Source organism: Macaca fascicularis, chromosome 8, assembly GCF_037993035.2.
Source record: "Macaca fascicularis isolate 582-1 chromosome 8, T2T-MFA8v1.1".
In the NCBI taxonomy this organism is placed as follows: Eukaryota; Metazoa; Chordata; class Mammalia; order Primates; family Cercopithecidae; genus Macaca; species Macaca fascicularis.
Genome location: NC_088382.1, coordinates 731,369 through 749,304, shown reverse-complemented (window position 1 = coordinate 749,304; position 17,936 = coordinate 731,369). Strand labels below are relative to the sequence as shown.

Sequence of the window (17,936 nt, the reverse complement as noted above, 5' to 3'; positions counted from 1 at the left end):
TCCTTGGTCCCATGTGCTGTGGGGAAGTGAGTGTCCACACCTTGGAGGGAGGGGTCCCAAGCAGACCCTTGTCTTGTGCTGAGGTCACTGTCCACACTGCCAGGGCCACAGGGCCCACGGATCCACCATCCTTGCTGGGGTCTCTGCTCGGGGCTGTGGCAGATGCTCTTCTGAGGCTAGGTAGCTGCTCCCTGAGAGGAGCGGCTGTGCCAGCAGCATCCTAGCTCAAGGCCGCTTGGGTTAAAGCTGCATTCCAGGGGCTGCTGTCCTGTGTCTTTACCAGTCCCGTTTCCTGCACTCCACGGCCATATACCCATCAGAGGCCCTCAGTGACTTCACGAAGGACCTGAGGAAGTGCAGGGTGATGGCGGCCATGGAGCCACGGCGGCTGCTTGGAACTGCTCCAGCCATGGGGCACCACGAGACCACATGGCCCACGCCTCTCCGACGGAACAGACCAGAGCTAGCTGGGGAAGGACGGTGATTCGAGATACAGTGCGGTCTGCGCAGCGAACCTGTTCGTCAGCAGGTTCCAGTTCGGGAGAGGGATGATTTGTACCTGAGTTTAGTACCCACAGCTGGAAATGTGGATGTTCCTAGCGAGGCAGCCACGTGCTGCCACTTCAGCAGCCGGGGGACAGGGGTCTGCAACGATGCCTTGAACAGTCTCCTGTGGACTTCAGCAAATCCGGCAGAGTGTTTGGTGGGAGGGAGGGCAGGGGCAGGGGTGCACCCAGCATGGTCTATTCCTGGTCTCCAGTGCTCACTGTCATAGAGGATGTCCGGTGACTTTCCAACTCGTTACATCAATTTTCCTTCAATAGCCACAATGAAGCCGTTAAGCCCCAGAGGATGATCCTGGCAGCTTGTGGCACTTTGGGCTTTAAAACCAGTTGCATATCCCAGTGGCTTTCACCGTAATTTAAAGGACTGTGCCAAGGAAAGTGTTTTGACAACACATGAAACACGTCCCTAGCCGCATGTCTCCCAGTTCCTGGGATCTGGGGGCAAGGGACGCATCTGGGCTTGGGTGGTCCTGACCACGCCCGCCGGTCATTGCTTGCTGTGAGTCCCCTGCAAGGTTGCAGACTACTCTGTCCTCATACTAGGGCAGAGAACTCACCCCTGCTGCAGGAAGTGGGTGCCTCTGGCCCACACACAGCAACATGACTTAGGGATCAATGTGGTCTGTGCCACGTGGTGTTCACAGGAGTCCCCAGGCCAAGCTCCCAGGCAGTGTCAGGACCTGAAGGAGGATCTGAGCCCAGGGACGCCTGGCGCAGGAAGCAGGACCACAGTGGCCCAGAGGACTTGCGGGTTAAGCGATGTGGGCCCTGCCTTCTGTGGGGCCTCCTCTCGCTCACGTTCAGAAGAAAAGAGAGGCCCAGGCAAGTCCAGGGATTGGCCGGGCTTGGACTGCCCAGGTCCTGTGTCAGCCTCCGAACCTGGGAACGGCACTGCTCAGGGAGGGCTGAGGAGGGCTGGGGAGGGCATCAGATGCTCCCTGGAAGGGAGGCGAGTGCGGTTGGCAAATCACCAAGAGCCCAAGGTGGCAGCTGGGAACTGGCTGGGATCCTGACCACGGAGGCTCCGACCCTGGCCACAGTCCACAGAGTCAGCCTGACCCGAGACAGAGCCACTGAAGGCCTTCCATGGGGATCTTCTGGCCAGAACGTCCAGGAACAAAGGAAACAGCCTGCCACTTGGGCCCTGGGTCTCCAAGGCTGTGAGCCCAGAGCTCTGCCGTGGGAGAATGCTGGTGGCCTGCAGAGATGGGCAGGAGAAAGACAGAGCGAGCCAGGCTGGCCCCTTCACTGGCGTCCAGCCTACTTCGTTCTTTCCTTCACGGGCTTTTCAGGTTGAAATAATTTCCAGCATACAGAGAAGGTTCAAGAATAACAAAGATAATTCCTGTTTGCCAATTATACCCTCAACCCAGAATCACCGACCTCTAACCTGTTGCCCTGTGACTTCTCGTCCGCCTGCCCATCCCTACCTCTGTTCCAGCTCTGCCTCCCGCCCTCCTTCTGCTTCCCAGCTCATCCATTTATCATCCATCATCCATCATCCATCACTGTGTCTGGTGGAGACTCACAGGCAGGCCAGGGAGCGGAAGTGGAGACGGTCCTGCAGCATTGCGGGGGGATGGTCCTGCAGCATTGCGGGGGGGACGGTCCTGCAGCATTGCGGGGGGGACGGTCCTGCAGCATTGCGGGGGGGACGGTCCTGCAGCATTGCGGGGGGGACGGTCCTGCAGCATTGCGGGGGGGACGGTCCTGCAGCATTGCGGGGGGGACGGTCCTGCAGCATTGCGGGGGGACGGTCCTGCAGCATTGCGGGGTGGACGGTCCTGCAGCATTGCGGGGTGGACGGTCCTGCAGCATTGCGGGGGGGACGGTCCTGCAGCATTGCGGGGGGGACGGTCCTGCAGCATTGCGGGGGGGACGGTCCTGCAGCATTGCGGGGGGGACGGTCCTGCAGCATTGCGGGGGGGACGGTCCTGCAGCATTGCGGGGGGACGGTCCTGCAGCATTGTGGGGGGGACGGTCCTGCAGCATTGTGGGGGGGACGGTCCTGCAGCATTGTGGGGGGGACGGTCCTGCAGCATTGTGGGGGGACGGTCCTGCAGCATTGCGGGGGGGACACTGGGCTTTCTCTGATTGATCTTAAATTACAAGTAGGAGAAAAATCAGGGAAGGTGGCTGGGCGCAGTGGCTCACTCCTGTAACCTCAGCACTTTGGGAGGCTGAGGTGGGCAGATTGCTTGATGTCAGGAGTTTGAGACCAGCCTGGCCAACATGGTGAAAACCTGTCTCTACCAAAAATCCAAATATTAGCTGGGCATGTTGGCGCGTGCCTGTATTCCCAGCTACTCGGGAGGCTGAGGCAGGAGAATCGCTTGGACCTGGGAGGTGGAGCTTGCAGTGAACCGAGATCACACCACTGCACTCCGGCCTGGGCAACAGAGTGAAACTCTGTCTCAAAAAAAACAAAAAATCAGGGAAGGTATTGGTTATGAGTCAAGTCCTGGCTGCATGGGGCAGCGACTGCTAAGGGGTCACTGTTTGGCCTCCTGGACTCGCTCCTGGAGCAGTGGCCGCCCCTCGCCATGGCCAGCTCCAATGCAGGGCCTGTGTCGGTGCTCGTCAGGCTGGGAGTGGCTCCGGGAATAGGAAACCAACCCAGTGGGGCTTAGCATGCCTTGGGGCAAGTCAGGCTCCTCATAAACTGTTGTTAATGGATGAGTGACTGATTCAAAACTAATAAACGCGTGCAGAACCCTAAAACACTGGCCTTTCAATGATGGAGTTGTGGTCTCCTTGTGCTCCTTGCAGCTCGGGCCGTGCCGCTGCCCACTGCTGAGTCTGTATTCGTGGAGCCTCATTCGGGTATGGTTTCTTTCGAAATAATATCATGCTGTCATCTCAGCTGCAAAGCAGGCCTCTGAGGTTTCCTTATCTGCAGCCGCACTTTTAGTAACAATTAGGCCAACACCAGAACATACAATTCTCCCTCCTGCTACAGAAGTGCCAGCGGCAAGAGGACCCTGTTCCACCAAAACCGTTAACAAGTCGTCAGTGTTTCCTGGGTTGACGTCAGCGTCAAGGAAGCCATGTCAGCGTCTTGGGAGAAGGGAGCCAGCGGCTGAGAGGGCGTCACAGGCACGAAGGGGCCAGGCTAGTTGGCAGCACTTAGGTGTAATTTTAAACTATTTCCAATAAGAAAAAGTAGTTCCCACCTCTTTCTCTCTCGTTTCTGCACTGATACTAGTGACTCCTTCTGTATGTAATTCTGACCCTTAAATTAAGTCACATTAATGTCAGCCTGAAAGAAGTCAGTGCCCGGCTGCAGGGCCGTCTCCTGCCGTGCGCCCTGGCTCTCACTTGGCTGGGTCACCAGCAAGCCCAGTGGCAGGTCAGTGATTACCCAGGTTCCAAATTGGTGCCCACGGATTTCAAAACAGGCAGGAATTATTTTTCTCTGACAGGATCCCTGGACTAAGAGGAAAAGGGGGAAAATTTTTTAGTCACAATATTACACTGAGTGTGATTGGAGAATGATGAGATCATTACAAAGTACTAAAGATACTTTTTAATGCAGTTGTGTTAAGAAAAAGATTTGTTTTACACTAGGAAAGGAAGCAAGACAATATTCAACCTTTTGGAGACAAAATTTACCTATTGAGATAAAAGAGACTTCTGGATATGACACAGAAGTTCCTTTTGGAAAGTAAAACTTCCTGCGGGGGCGGCAGATGGGCAGCTAGCTATTAACCTTTGGTGCATTCATTTCGTTCTCTTCTTGTTCTATGAAAGTATCTTTTTCTTTCAGAGAACAGATTACTGGGCATTATCTAAACTCCTTCCCCTCTGCCGTTCTTGTCTTTAAACAAGCAGCCGGAGTTCAGCTATTTTTCACCAACATCTGAACAGGCTTCAAAGCCTGAGACCAGATTTCCTTCCAGGAAATAGGAACGGAGGGAAGGGGCTGTAAAATGACTCCATTCCTGCCCCGATAAGGAATCCTCGGGTCTGAGAGGGCTCCTGGCCTCTGGGTCTACGCTGAAGCTTGTTTTCTCATGCAGAGATTTCCATCTGTACACAAAACAAATCCCTCTTCTCCTTTCTCACAAAGTGAATGGTTCCTTCTGCTCTCTCCCTCTTTCAGAGTTATTTGTTGGAGAAATCTAGGGATCAGAGATTTTAGTAATAATTGCACTTTGTTAACACTACATTCCTCCCCAGACCAACACAGCCCAGTTCACGGAGGGAGGAAGGACAGAAGGATGAGGAGAGAGCACCACAGGCTTCATACCGGCTGCTGCCTGCACTGTGCGAAAGCCAGTGTGGCCCAGCCATAAGGCCGGGAGGGTGCTGACCCAGCCGGTGTGGCGGGCGACCGTGTTCTGGCCCTGCCTCTGCACCACCCCCAGGATTCTCACCCAGCTCTGCCTGTCCGCATTCTACTTCTTGCCTCCTCATTGATTATTGAGGGGAATACAAAAATCTAAATGCTCATGAACTGTTTTATAATTATTTTTGATTTCTAATTTTGCCAGTTTGAGGGCAATGTGAGAGGTTTCCAATTGCAGAGTTCAGTTTACAGACATCAGTGAACGCTCAGAAAGTATCCTCAGTGGCTGGGTCTCCACTGGGTCAGCTATGCTTTGTTTTGTCATTCATGGATGTGGAGATTTTCCACGTTTTCTTGAGAATTATATCTTTCAATTCCTCTCCCATAAATAGGCATATTCACTCAGTAATTGGCTAAGCATCCTTGGTTTTAATCATTCTAGGCATAAATTAAGGTACCTTACTCCTAATTTCAGAAACTGGACATAAGAGAAATTCCGTTTCCTTCTTAGGCATCCATAAGGAAAACTGGTATCTCATTTAGAATGAGATAACAGTGTACCATGGCAGGCTGCTCAACAGGATCAACCCAGATGTTCATTCACTCTATTTGGTTTTGTTCTGTGGACTGTTTTAATTGTGTGAACTAGAAAGTCCTTCTTGGACAAATCCCAAGTACACGGATAAAACATTAGGAAGTTACAGGTATTCCCGACAGCCTCTTCTTCAGAAAAGCAGCTATCATAATAAATAGTATCAATTACTTATCACATCGTGAGGCACGTTTGTTCTCATGGATTGGTGGTTTGGAGTCACCTGCCTGCTCTTCTCAGAGGGCCACACTGTGAACACCGTCAGAAGATCACAGGTCTGGGCGTTCGCAGGTCTGGTCCCCACACGGCTGTTTGACCTCTGGGCAGCCAGGTGACCCCTCTGTGAAAGGTGAATGATGTAGCACAATGATGCTTGTCACTTGCGGAAACCAAATATAAAATTGTAAGCCCCCCATGCAGCTAGCAGACCCTCCGCAAAGGCATTCCAAATTATCCTGAAAAATGAGTTCAGGCCATGATGGGAAGTGGGGGTCAGGTGCACCTCACAAACATCAGCACTAGACCTAAGACAGACAAGAAACATTTACTACCCGTTCTCTCCAAAGCCTGCTACCCCAAGGCTTCATCTTCAGGATAAAACTTTGATCTCCACAACCGCTTATTGTAACCCAGGCCTGCTTTCCTATTGATTTCAGGTTTTTAGATAGTAACTCAACCAGTTGCCAATCAGAAAATATTTCAATATACCTGTGACCCAGAAACCCCCACTTTGAGTTGTTCCCCGTTTCCAGACTGAAGCCACGTATACCTTACAGGTATTGGTTCAGGTCTTTGCCTGTAACTCCTGTGTCCCTAAAATGTATAAACCAAGCTGTGCCCCGACCGCCTGGGCACACGTTCCCAGGACTTCCTGAGGCTGTGTCACAGGTGAGTCCTTAATGTTGGCAAAACAAACTAAGTTGATTGAGACCTGTCTCGGGTCCTTTTTCAGTTTACACATTTGACCCGGTGTCAGAACCACCTGGGGGGTAGGCTGGGGGTTAGGAAAACTCAGACTCCAGGCCCTGCTCGAGTGTCTGACCCAGTGGGCCTGGATGGGGGCTGGACGATCTGTAACAGGGCCAGGGCTGCAGCTGCTCCAGCCACACACCCAGCAGTCACTGTTCTGGGAACATGATGTGACAGGGCAGTAAGAGAGGGCCAGTAATTCCTTTTAAAGCACCATACATTTTAATAAGCCAATTAAAAAATTGGATGCCAAAAACCCACTCAGCCTCTGTGCATAATGATTCTATTTTCTGAACCAGAGCTCTCGATGCAAACGTGGTAAGTGTGAGTGTGTCCCTGTGGAACCAGAGCTCCCAGGGCCCCCAGCATCTGGGGCTGAAACCTCGGGGAGCCCCGGCTTTAGGAGGGCATCATCCCCGATATGTAGGCCCAGTCTTGGAGAGGCTTGTGGCACGCACAGGATGGAGGCACCCACAATTCTGCCTCTGCTGTGATCTCAGGGAGAGGAGGCTCCGAGCAGCTGCCGTGGCCGAGGGAAGCTTCTAGGAAGGCAGGGGCTGCACTGGGGCTGCCGCAGGCTCCTCTGTTCCGTGGCCACGCAAGACAGCAGGCGTGGCAGGCAGACGAAAGCAAATGATTGTGCTTTTATTTTGGGGGGTTTTTTGTTTGTTTGTTTGTTTGCTTTTTCTTTTTCTTTTTTTCTTTTTTTTTGCATTCTGCCTTTGCGCACGGTTTTAGTGACTGGCTCGACTGCATCTCCGTGAACCTCCAGGGTTGCTGAGAGACCACGGGTGCCGGGTCCTCTTAATTGCATTCTGTGATCTTCCTTTCATTTTATGTCTCAAGGCCTCAGTGTACTTTGCAAACACCTTTTCTCTAGAAGGTGCCTCTGAGAGACGTGCCAAGCGCTTGGGCCTCCTTGATGTGCATCAACCAGGGACCGAGTGCATGGACCCCATCAAGGCCTCGGCCTGGCCTGTCCCTGGCTCCCAGGATGCCTGCCTTTCCGGGGCCCTCCGGGACAGGCCTGTTTCCCCTCTTGGATGCTCTCTCTCCTTTTGGGCATTTCCACATTTAATGCGTCTTCGGTGCCTCTGTAATCTACTGACTCCACATGACACCCCCCACATCATAGTGAGCTGACCTCTGAGAACATTTCCTGTCTCCTCAGCACGAGTGTAAAATCTGTGGGCATGTTTTTGTGGAGATTTTATTTTTAATTTTAAATTTAAATTGCTGATTGTGTGAAAACATGACTGGGCTTTTTCTGTTTTCATTCAGAAAGGGTTTAGTTTACAACTGAATAAGACTTTTTAGGACAAGGACAAAGCGTGGACAGAAACAGCACTAAGCGTGAAGGTGAGCCGTGGACTTAGGAATGCCCGCACCTTTCTCACCTGTGCCCCCAGCCCCACCTTCCTTCCTGAAGGAAGAACTCTTGGAATGTTTTTCCCTTACAGGAAGGAGAGCCGTTTGATCTGTAACCGGATCTTGGTTGTTTTATAAACTTGTGAGTGGATTTTTATATTCACACAGGAAACGTTTAGAAGAATGACTGTAAGCTGCAAACAGACTTGGTCTTGCACTTTTCCTCAAGCACTGCAATTCTGTTAGAACACGGCCTGTTTAGCTACTTAACATCAAAGCGTCAGAGACTTTTGAACTGGAGTGACTCCATTTTGCGTGAGGGCTGGGAAATGAGGCTGGGACCCGCTGAGCTGCATTCCCGGAAAGAAAGGCATTCCTGGCCTCTAGATGTTTACCACGAAGGGAACAGATTAATGTTTACTAAACAGACCCAGGCTTGAGAGTGTCCTAATATCCTGATATCTTGGGAACAAAGGCGTTCCTAATTTTGCTTTAAAGATAATCATAAGAATTCTTGCAAAATATAGTAATTAAGAAAATTAATACTTTATCACAAACCCTTGTAGCAGAGCACATCTCCCCATGACCTTTTTTATCCTATACATAAACAAGCGTTGTACCTAGGGTGGACGCGTTCCTCCTCTCACTGTTGGGAACATCCTGCTCTGTCTACAGAATAGCTGTTCTTTCACCACTGTACTCTCTTAATAAACTTGCTTTTACTTTGCACCGTGGACTCGTCCTGAATTCTTTCTTGTGCGAGATCCAGGAACCCTCTCTTGCAGTCTGAATGGGGACCCTTTTCGTGTAACAAAAGTATGCCAAGCCAGGCTTCCACTGGCCTAAATCCCCACCCGCTCCCCTCACAGGCCAGCGGCAGGGTGTCCTGGCAGTTAGGGCCATACCGGTGTTTCCCGGTGTTAGCTGAAAAACCAAACCGTGTGAAGTATTTAAAAAGGTTTATTCTCAGCCAGTAGTGTGATCACGGCCCAGGGAACCGTCTCCAGAGGTCCTGAGAACATGTGCCCAAGGCAGCCGGATTACAGTTTGGTTTCATACATTTTAGAGAGGCAAGAATTGTGGGTAAAATCGTAAATCAATACATGGAAGGTGTACCTTGGTTTAGCCTAAAGAGGTGGGACATCTTGAAGGGGGGCATCCAGGTCAGAGGTGGATTCAAAGATTTCCTGATTGGCGGTTGGTAGAAATAATAAAGCTTTGTCTAAAGAGGAAGTCAGCAGAAAGAGATGCTTGTATTAAGATAAGGGGGCCGGGCGCGGTGGCTCATGCCTGTAATCTCAGCACTTTGGGAGGCCGAGGCGGGCGGATGACGAGGTCAGGAGGTCGAGACCATCGTGGCTAACATGGTGAAACCCCATCTCTACTAAAAATACAAAAAACTAGCCGGGCGTGGTGGCGGCGCCTGTAGTCCCAGTTACTCAGGAGGCTGAGGCAGGAGAATGGTGGGAACCCAGGAGGCGGAGGTTGCAGTGAGCCGAGATTGTGCCACTGCACTCCAGCCTGGGCGACAGAGCGAGACTCTGTCTCAAAAAAATAAATAAATAAATAAAAAGATAAGGGGGATTGTGAAAGCCGAGGTTCTTGTGTAGATGAAGCTTCCAGATAGTAGCCTTCCGAGAGAAGGATGGAAAATGTCTCCTTTCCAACCTCAAAGGTGTCAGGCTCGATTCAACTCTCCTGGATCTGGGAAAGGCCTGGCAGTATGAATGGAGACTCGCTACAGATGCAAATTTCCCCCACAAAAGGCTCTGCAGGGCCATATCAAAATATGTCAAGGAAACATTTTGGAGTGAAATACTTTGATTTCCTTCAGGACCGGCTATGTCATGTGGTTCTGCTCCAGAGTCAGGTTGGAGTTTGGTCCCCACAGAGGGTCTGTTCTTACTCATTTTGGAGTTAGTGCTGGTCAGCCGTGGCTGCCCTCCACTGGGACGGCGTATAATGGGAGTGTCCTCCCTCCCTCCTGGAATTCAGTTTTTCAGGTTTCTCTCAGTCGATTGAGAGCTTAGGATGTTACCTTTGGTTTACAACTGGAAAATCTTCCCTTTCAGATGTCAGAAATATGCTTTTCACGTTGCCCCCAAGATCCATTGTTGGTGCAAAATTCCTGTCACCAGCCATTGGTCCAGCCTTCTTCAGACTGCGGTGAGGGTGGAGGCAGCGTCAGGCAGGGAGCTCCATGCCTCTCATCCCAGAGAACAGGGGTGTTTGCAGTTGCTCTTTGCAAGAGACCTGGAGGTGGTGCTGCCTGTGTCAGCCTGAATGGAAGAAGCTGATGCAAAATTAAGCTAAGTAGAGGGTTTATTTGAGCCATGCTTGAGTCTGCAACCCAGGAGCAGAGATCTGAGGTGCCCTGAATACACACTTCAGTCAGCAGCAGTTACCAGTAGGTTTTTAAAGAGTAAGAAGAGGCAGTTGCCCAGCTGTTTCCCAAGAGTTCACCTTAAAATAACGCAGGCTCCTGACGGGCTGCGCATGGTTCTTCGTGCCCCAAATCCCAAGAGTGTGGAGATAATGGGTGAGGCAGCCGTTCTGCCGTAGGCGTGGGTGTGGCAAGAGGGGCCTGACTGGCTCCTGGCTGGGATGAGCCTCTGTTAGCCCAGGGCAGGGGCTCTGGGCAGAGCTGGGTTACGCGACGAGGAAAGAAGAGACTGAAGTGTCTGCCAGCACCCTCTTCCCAGACCGGGCTCCAGGGCCTGTGACTCCTCTGCAGCCAGGCCTGAGACAGGGCACACCCCCTGCTCCTAGATGGGAGACCGAATACACAGACAGACAAGGGACCAGTCAATTGTAAAAATAGAATTCAGGCCCCTGATGCAGAGTAGCCAGCCGGGGAAGCAGCCCCCGCCGGGCAGGAGGGCCGGCCACGCGCGCCAGGAACAGGTCCCAGAGGCCAAGCAGTGGCCCCTGTGACAAGCAGCCCCAATGTCCTCACATGACCCTGCCCGGACATGTGTCCCTGCCCATAGCTTCAGGTCAGCAGAGAAAGTTCAGTGCCCCCTCCAGTCCCACAGTGCACCAGCTCCTGGAGAGCCGCCCCTGCCCCGTCAGGCCCACCTGGGCCTCTTATTCCTGCTCCTCAGCCTGGCCGTGTGTCTCCTGCAAACGCAGGGACGGCGCCGCTCCCTCGCCTCAGCCAGCTGTGGATGCCTCGGCCTGTCCACGTCCATGCGGCTCCTGCCCTGAGACTGGGCACCCTGGCTTCTGCTGCTGCCCTGGACACCTGTGGTGTTGCGAGGCATTTGGTGTTGATGTGTTTTCTGTTCTCAAAGTGTCACATATTCTCTTGGTGTCTATGATCCACAATATCTGGGGATGAATTGGCCAACCAGCATATACACTCCAAGCTGCTACGTGCAGTTTTGAGGAAAAAGCCCCCAAATCAACCAACCCTCAGCGAATCTCACTAGCCCATCAAAAGTTCATGATTCAAGTCACACTTTTAAACACTGCAGGCAACCACATTACCTGTGACAGCGGGCAGGGGCGCAGCTCCATCCGTGTACTTGCTTTACGTCCTCTCCGGTATACTGTGTTTTGGATATGACGTATTTTTCTGTGTTTCTGAACCTGCTCATCTTAACAAAATATATTCATCCAATTCGCAGAATGGAAACAGTAATTTTTTTTTTTTTGAGACAGAGTCTTCCTCTGTCACCCAGTGACATGATCTTGCCTCAGTGCAACCTCTGCCTCCTGGGTTCGAGTGATTCTCCTGCCTCAGCCTCCCGAGTAGCTGGGATTACAGGCGTGCACTATCACACCTAGCTAATTTTTTATATTTTTAGTGAGATGGGGTTTCACCATGTTGGCCAAGCTGATCTAGAACTCCTGACCTCAGGTGATCCGCCCGCCTTGGCCTCCGAAAGTGCTGGGATTACAAGTATGAGCCACCACACCTAGTCAGAAACAGTATTTTGTTGTTGTTGTTTTTAATATGAGGCCTCACTTTGTAGCCCAGGCTAGAGTGCAGTGGCACAGTCGTAGCTCACTGCAGCCTTGAACTCCTGAGCTCAAGTGATCCTCCTGCCTCAGCCTCCTGAGTAGCTGAGACTGTCGGTGTGCTCCACCAGGCCCAGCTCATTTTTTAATTTTTTGTAGAGAGAGGAGTCACTTGTTGCTCAGGCTGATCTTGAACTCCTGACTTCAAGCAATCCCCCGTCTCAGCCTCCCAAAGTGTGGGGATTATAGGCATGCACCACCACTCCCAGCCCTAAAGTCCTTCTTATCAATCAGTGAAATTATAGCCTGTCTGTTTTGACCACCCGCGTCAGCCACATGCAGGGCGGTCACCCATGCTCCTCTGGGAGGGACTCCGCGGGCATCAGACCCGTGAGAACGCCACCTCCTTGACGAGGTCAAATATTGCATTTTCTAAGAGAATCTCATTTTTAATGGGCAAGGATCTTTCGAAAAGACCTTGGGACATGGTGAGGTGAGTTGCTTTGTGAATGGATCCATTTAAATTTGTTCAGTCAGCCTGTCTGTTTTGAGTACCTGCTTCCTGAAAGGTCCTAGCTCTGAGCACAAACATGAACAAGGGAGAGGCATCTACTCCAGGGACTCTCAGTGTAGCCGGACACACAGTTGTGAGGACGATGGCTGCATGGCCAGAGCTGTAATAAATCACGGAGCACTTATCTCCATCTGGACACTGTCATGGTGCTGAGAAACTTGGCTGGGAGCATTCCTACAGAAATACACAGATTTGTATTACTGAGAATTTTTAATGTCTTATTAAAATTCTTATTACATGATGTTAAATGGAAAAAGGCTGGATGAAAAATTTGAATTTAGAGTATAATTTTTTTTTTTGAGATAGAGTCTCGCTCTATTGCCCAGGCTGGAGTGCGTGGCGTGATCTCAGCTCACGGCAACCTCCGCCTCCTGGAGTCAAGCAATTCTCCTACCTCAGCCTCCCAAGTAGCTGGGATTACAGAGGCGCACCACCTTGCCCAGCTAATTTTTGTATTTTCAGTAGAGACGGCGTTTCACCATGTTGGCCAGGCTGGTCTCGAGCTCCTGACCTTCTGATCCACCCGCCTCAGCCTCTCAAAGTGCTGGGATTACAGGCGTGAGCCACTGTGCCTGGCCTAGAGTATAATTTTTTAAAGGGCAGAAAAAGAGTGAACAGAAAGGTTCTTAAACATTGAAACAGAAATTCTGAATGAAGTTTCCCCAAATGCAATGAATGTCATCTAGGTGTGTATTGCTGCTAAAATAATGTTAAAGAAATAAAATAAGTTAATTAAACAAATTATGGTCTGGAAGTCAAAATCTGAAACAGGCTCGCTGGGCTGAAACCAAGGTGTTGGCAGGCCTGGCTGCTTCGGGAGGCTCCTTTTCCTCTTCTTGGCTTCAGAGGGTCCCAAGCTCCCGGGCTTAGGCCGCTCCATCTCTGCAGCCAGCAAGGCTGCCTGAGTCCTTCTCGAGATCTCTGGTCCTCTCTTCCGCTCCTGCCTCCACTCCTAAAGATACTGGTGGCTATGTTGGGCCTACCCAGATAATCTAGGACAATCTCCATATTTTAAGATCAGTGTTGGTGACGTTAACTGCATCTGCAAGCACAATCCCCCTTTCCTCTTTTACATAGTCACAGGTTCTGGGGCTTAGGACAGGGACATTTTGGGGGAAGCCATTATTCTGCCTCCCAAACTGTGAGCGGCAGGAATCAATGTTCGTTGCTTTATTTCGGCATTTTCTCAGCATTGTTTAAATTTTTTAAATGAACACATATTTAATTCTTATACTTTAAGAGTTTGTTGTCTTTTTCCTTTAATTTTAGGGGAAACTATTTTTATAAATGACTAAATCATATTCTGGGGTCTGGATGTCCCTGCCTGGGGATTTTGTGGCTAGGGTCCAGGAAGAACAGCTCGCATAGGTAGCTTAGTGAGGACCCTGCCTGGCCTGAGACCTTGGGATGGCTCACACCTGCTTGGAGGTGATTTTGGATCTTGACGCCGTCCTTCCCACATTTCCCAATCAGCGCATGGACTGCAGCTACTTTGGGGATCCGGTTGTCACCAGCATTAACCTGCCAACCAGCCCAAGCCAAAGGGGCCTCGTAGGAACATCCTGGGCGTGATGCCAACCAGCCCAAGCCAGAACCATGCTGAGCATGGGGGCCACTTTCCCAGGGCAGACTCAGACCTCGAACTGGGGGTGTGCGCCCGCTCCCTTCCCTGCACACGCCCTGCCTCACTGGGGGTCTCTGAGCCCTCCTCGGACACAGGGCACGCAGCCCTTCGGGGTGAGGATTCTGGCTGAACCGGCCCAGCAGGGTTCCTCTAGAAAAAGTGACACAGAAGTCTAAATTTGAGGCCTGGTTGCGAGAGGGTTTGGAGGAGCCTGGCTGGAGAGGTTCAGGGAGAGCCTGCCTGGCAGGCCTCCGGGAAGGGGCTGATGGAGGCTGCTGTGTGGCCCCCAAGAAGAAGAAGGAATGGTGCAGCACTCACCCTACTGCGGCGGGCGGGCTGGGCTCAGACTGGTCACCGCCGGTCACCGCTGGTCTGTGGGAGGACGAGAGGGAGGGGAGGTGGAGGAGGCGATTACTCCTGAAAGGAGATATTGGAGAGTAGCCAAACTTCCAGCCAGGCTGGACCCCATCCTAGGGGATGACTGGGGGCCACCTGTGAGCTGTGTGGCTGGAGGGAGGGCAGGGAAGGGAGCCTTGGGGTCTCATCACAATTTTGAGTCACCAGGCGTTGGCCAAAGGCAGCATGGGCTTTCCCTGCGTTTGGCGAAGTGCCAAGTTGATTGGCTTGATTATTAGGTTATCAGATTGGCGAATTTCTAGTTACTTTGTGCTTTTCATTAGCTACCAAGTAGCCTATTACGAAGTGCATTATTCATTAAAGCAGGAAAAAAAACACACACAATATATTTTAAAAGATATAGAATATTTTAACACCATTATAGCAAATATTTTACTGCTAAACGGGACAAGCAAATTGTCTAAGGAGAAACCTTTAAAAATAGAATCATTGAAAAAAATAGGCAGATGCCAGTGGCCTCAGCCAGGGAGCAGTAAACCTGAAAAGGGCTGGGAATGACCAGGCCATTGTTGACTGATACCTGAGCTTCCTCACATTGTTTCACCCAGAGCTTTTCTGGGCAAACCGTGGAGCAGCGAGGGCGGGTCCAACTTCCTGCCCCCGGGTCTGGCCTTACTCCTCTGGGGTTCGGAATTTGCCACCGAGAAAGCAGGAAGGTTGGCCTGAGACTGCAGTCACGCATCCTGCTGTGTCTCTGCTTTAAAAATGTTCTGCATTGACATCTTCACAAAAGGCAAACTCCATGGTGGATGGGGACCTAGCCATGGGTCAGCACCACCCCCTCCTCCTCCACTTCCTGTCCCTGCAGGAGGTCAGGCCTAGGCCCCGGCACTGACTGGAACACACAGAGGGAGACGGGCTTGCGTCCTGCCAGTATTGCTGGTGTGTGGTGCGTGTAGAGTACGTGTGCCTGTGTTATGTGTTGTGTATGGAGCATGTGTGTGGCATGTGTGTATATGGGGTGTGCCGTGTGTGGGCTGTGTGGCATGCGTGTGCATAGCGTGTACTGTGGGTGGTGTGTGGATGCCCCGAGCTCAGCCTGCTTTGGCCTGGCCAGCTCCCAGTGAAGGAAGGAGAAATAGCTCTGGGCTTGGGAGGAGAGACGCCCCTGCCCATAGCTCTGCGCCCGCCCACCCTGCTGGGCCTGCCCCCAGCTCTCTCTTCCTGGCCCTGTGGTTCAAAAACAGTTTTCCAGTCTAGGCATGGCTGTGCCTCTCAGGGTGACTGCAAGTCCCTAGAGATCAATAATCATAGCAAAGGCTTGGTAAGCACCTCCTACAACCACACACTATTTTAAGATCTTCACAGCCACTCCATGGGCTAAGCGCTCCTATTACTCCTGTTTGACAGATGAGGAAACTGAGGCACGGAGACAGCATGTGATTTACCCAAGCCCTGAAGCTGGCGGCTGGAGCCTGGATCTGCAGTCAGGCTGGCTGCCTTCTAGGGTCTTCACCTCCACTGCTTTGTCGTGACTATAGGTCACAGACTTTAACAATGCATATGTTTATGAGTTTCAGTTTCCACATTTTAAAGGCATATAAATATAATTATTTAAATACAGGATAGCATTTCACAAAGCTTCTCTCCTTGACCAAACTCCAGTTGGACTCCTGAGTTTTTTTTCAGCTATGCCTATCCTTGGATGTCAATCAAGAAATATGATGAGGCAAGTCTCAATCATTTTAGGAGGTTTATTTGCCAAAGGTTGACATGTGCCCGGGAGACGGGTCTAGGCCTTTTTCTGAAGATGATTTTGAGGGCTCCACATTTAAAGAAGAAAGAGCAGGATATTGAGAAGTACACAATTTTCATGTGAGGGGGCATAGGGGGAAAGTATGCTCAGTGAATCTGCATTTTTACGTAAGATAATATAGACAAATGGGGCAGGGGAGCAATCCGATGTGTATTTGTGCCAGGTGGGCAGAGGGGTGAGTGCACCTGTAATGAGAAGCTGTCCATTGACATTACCATGGTGAGCTCTAACAAAAATGCTTTAGGGTATTTTTACTGTAAATAACAAGATATTTAGGGTAAATATCTTGGAGTTCCCTAGGGATTTCCTTGTGGGCCAGATATGTGGGAAATGTGTAGCTTTTCACCTTGTAGCCATCCTATTTAGGAACCAAAAAGGGGAGGCAGTTTTGTGTGACCCAGTTCCCAGCTGGACTTCTCCCTTTGGCTTAATGAGTTTGGGGTCCCAAGATTTATTTTCCTTACACATGGACACGTCCTCAAGAGACTGATTTAAGCAAGAATCTGAAGTTGGTTTAGTAGGAACCCCTGACCCTCGACACCTGATGGGGTTCCTCACCCCACCCCACCCCCACGTGATGTCTGATGGCCCCACCTGTCTTCAGCAAGAAGCCTGCTCTGATGCCTAACCCTAACCCTGACTCCGGCCCTGTTCCTTGGCTATAGATTCCTGCTTTTCCTTGTCAAATTTGGGGTTGAGCCCAGTCTCTCTCCCCCACTGCAAAACCCATTTCGGTGGTCCCCGCACCTATGGCGAAGTCCTGAATGGGGTCTTCCTCACCGCGCTCTGACAGGTGCTGGGGAATCGTTCTGCCATTGACAGCTGTGGAACCACATCTTGGATGAGGTCAAGTTCACCACTGGACCCCGGACCTCTCACCCAGGCCCCTGAGCGCTCACTTTTGAAGCCTCTGTGTTTGCTTCTGATTCAAGGGATTCACTGGAGAGTCAGGCTCCAGGCAAGTGTCCTCTGGAGGTCGGGACAGGCTTCAATTCCTCAGGGTCCGCGCATGCTCCAGGAGCGGGGCTAAGGCTGGCTTTCCTTTGAATGGTGCCTCCTGGGCTGGAAGCTCTTCTCCCAACCCTGCACACTGAGTGGGGCTTCTTCTGCCTCCTGGGCTGGAAGCTTCTTTCTCCCGGCTCTCTCTCTGAGGCCCCCTGTTCTCTCTGTTGGATCCAGGGCTGCTTCTGTGGACTGAACCCCCTTCTTGAGCCCTGTGGACTGCGTGCTCCACCTCCCACCCCTCCCTGCTGGCTGGAGTTTGCTGAGGGTCATGTGGAGCTTCTCCAGCCTCTTTGGAACCTGAAGCTCTCCCCAGGTTCTGGCCACTCCTTCTTTTTCCCTGCTTCCCCTCCCTGCAGCCCTTGGCAGGCACCCTTCATGCCCGACCACCCTCCGTCGACCTGCCAGACCTTCCCTTCCCACCCCAACCCCTCAGTCTCTGGAACTTAGGGCCCCGCCCTCAGAGGGACTCTTGAAGGACTCAAAGAATCCCTTCAAGGAGTTCTATTGAAATTGACTTAGAGATAAATGAGCACTTATACTAATTAAATATTTCCCAACTCTCAGAATAGGAACTACTCCAAATGCCTTTTTGAGCTTGCACGGCTTGAGCAAATCTTTGGTAAATAAGATTAGTTTAATATTGTCAGTATAATAAAAACACTGTGTCTTCTGAGTTTTTAGCATTAAGTGTAATACTTGGGTTTACTAGCCAAATAAGGTTAAAGGAGTTAACACGGAAATAACTTGAGATGATTAGTCTTGTGTAATGTTATGTCTGCCTAAAAGAGTTTCTTGTTAGTAACTTGAAACCTTG

General features: G+C 51.2%; 1 long non-coding RNA gene across 5 annotated transcripts; it reads right to left on the bottom strand.

Moving 5' to 3' along the window:
* Nucleotides 1-8,725: 8,725 nt before the first annotated feature.
* LOC123575147 (uncharacterized) lies at nucleotides 8,726-17,522 on the bottom strand. Of its 5 annotated transcripts, none has more exons than XR_012416987.1 (4): nucleotides 17,017-17,522; nucleotides 14,263-14,316; nucleotides 10,862-12,494; nucleotides 8,726-10,548 (listed from the first exon to the last, which is right to left on the bottom strand). It is a non-coding gene; the product is annotated as an uncharacterized lncRNA (long non-coding RNA). The 5 variants fall into 5 exon arrangements; XR_010577075.1 differs by having other exon boundaries at nucleotides 8,726-11,113; nucleotides 11,273-12,494; XR_010577076.1 differs by having other exon boundaries at nucleotides 8,726-11,027; nucleotides 11,273-12,494.
* Nucleotides 17,523-17,936: the final 414 nt, after the last annotated feature.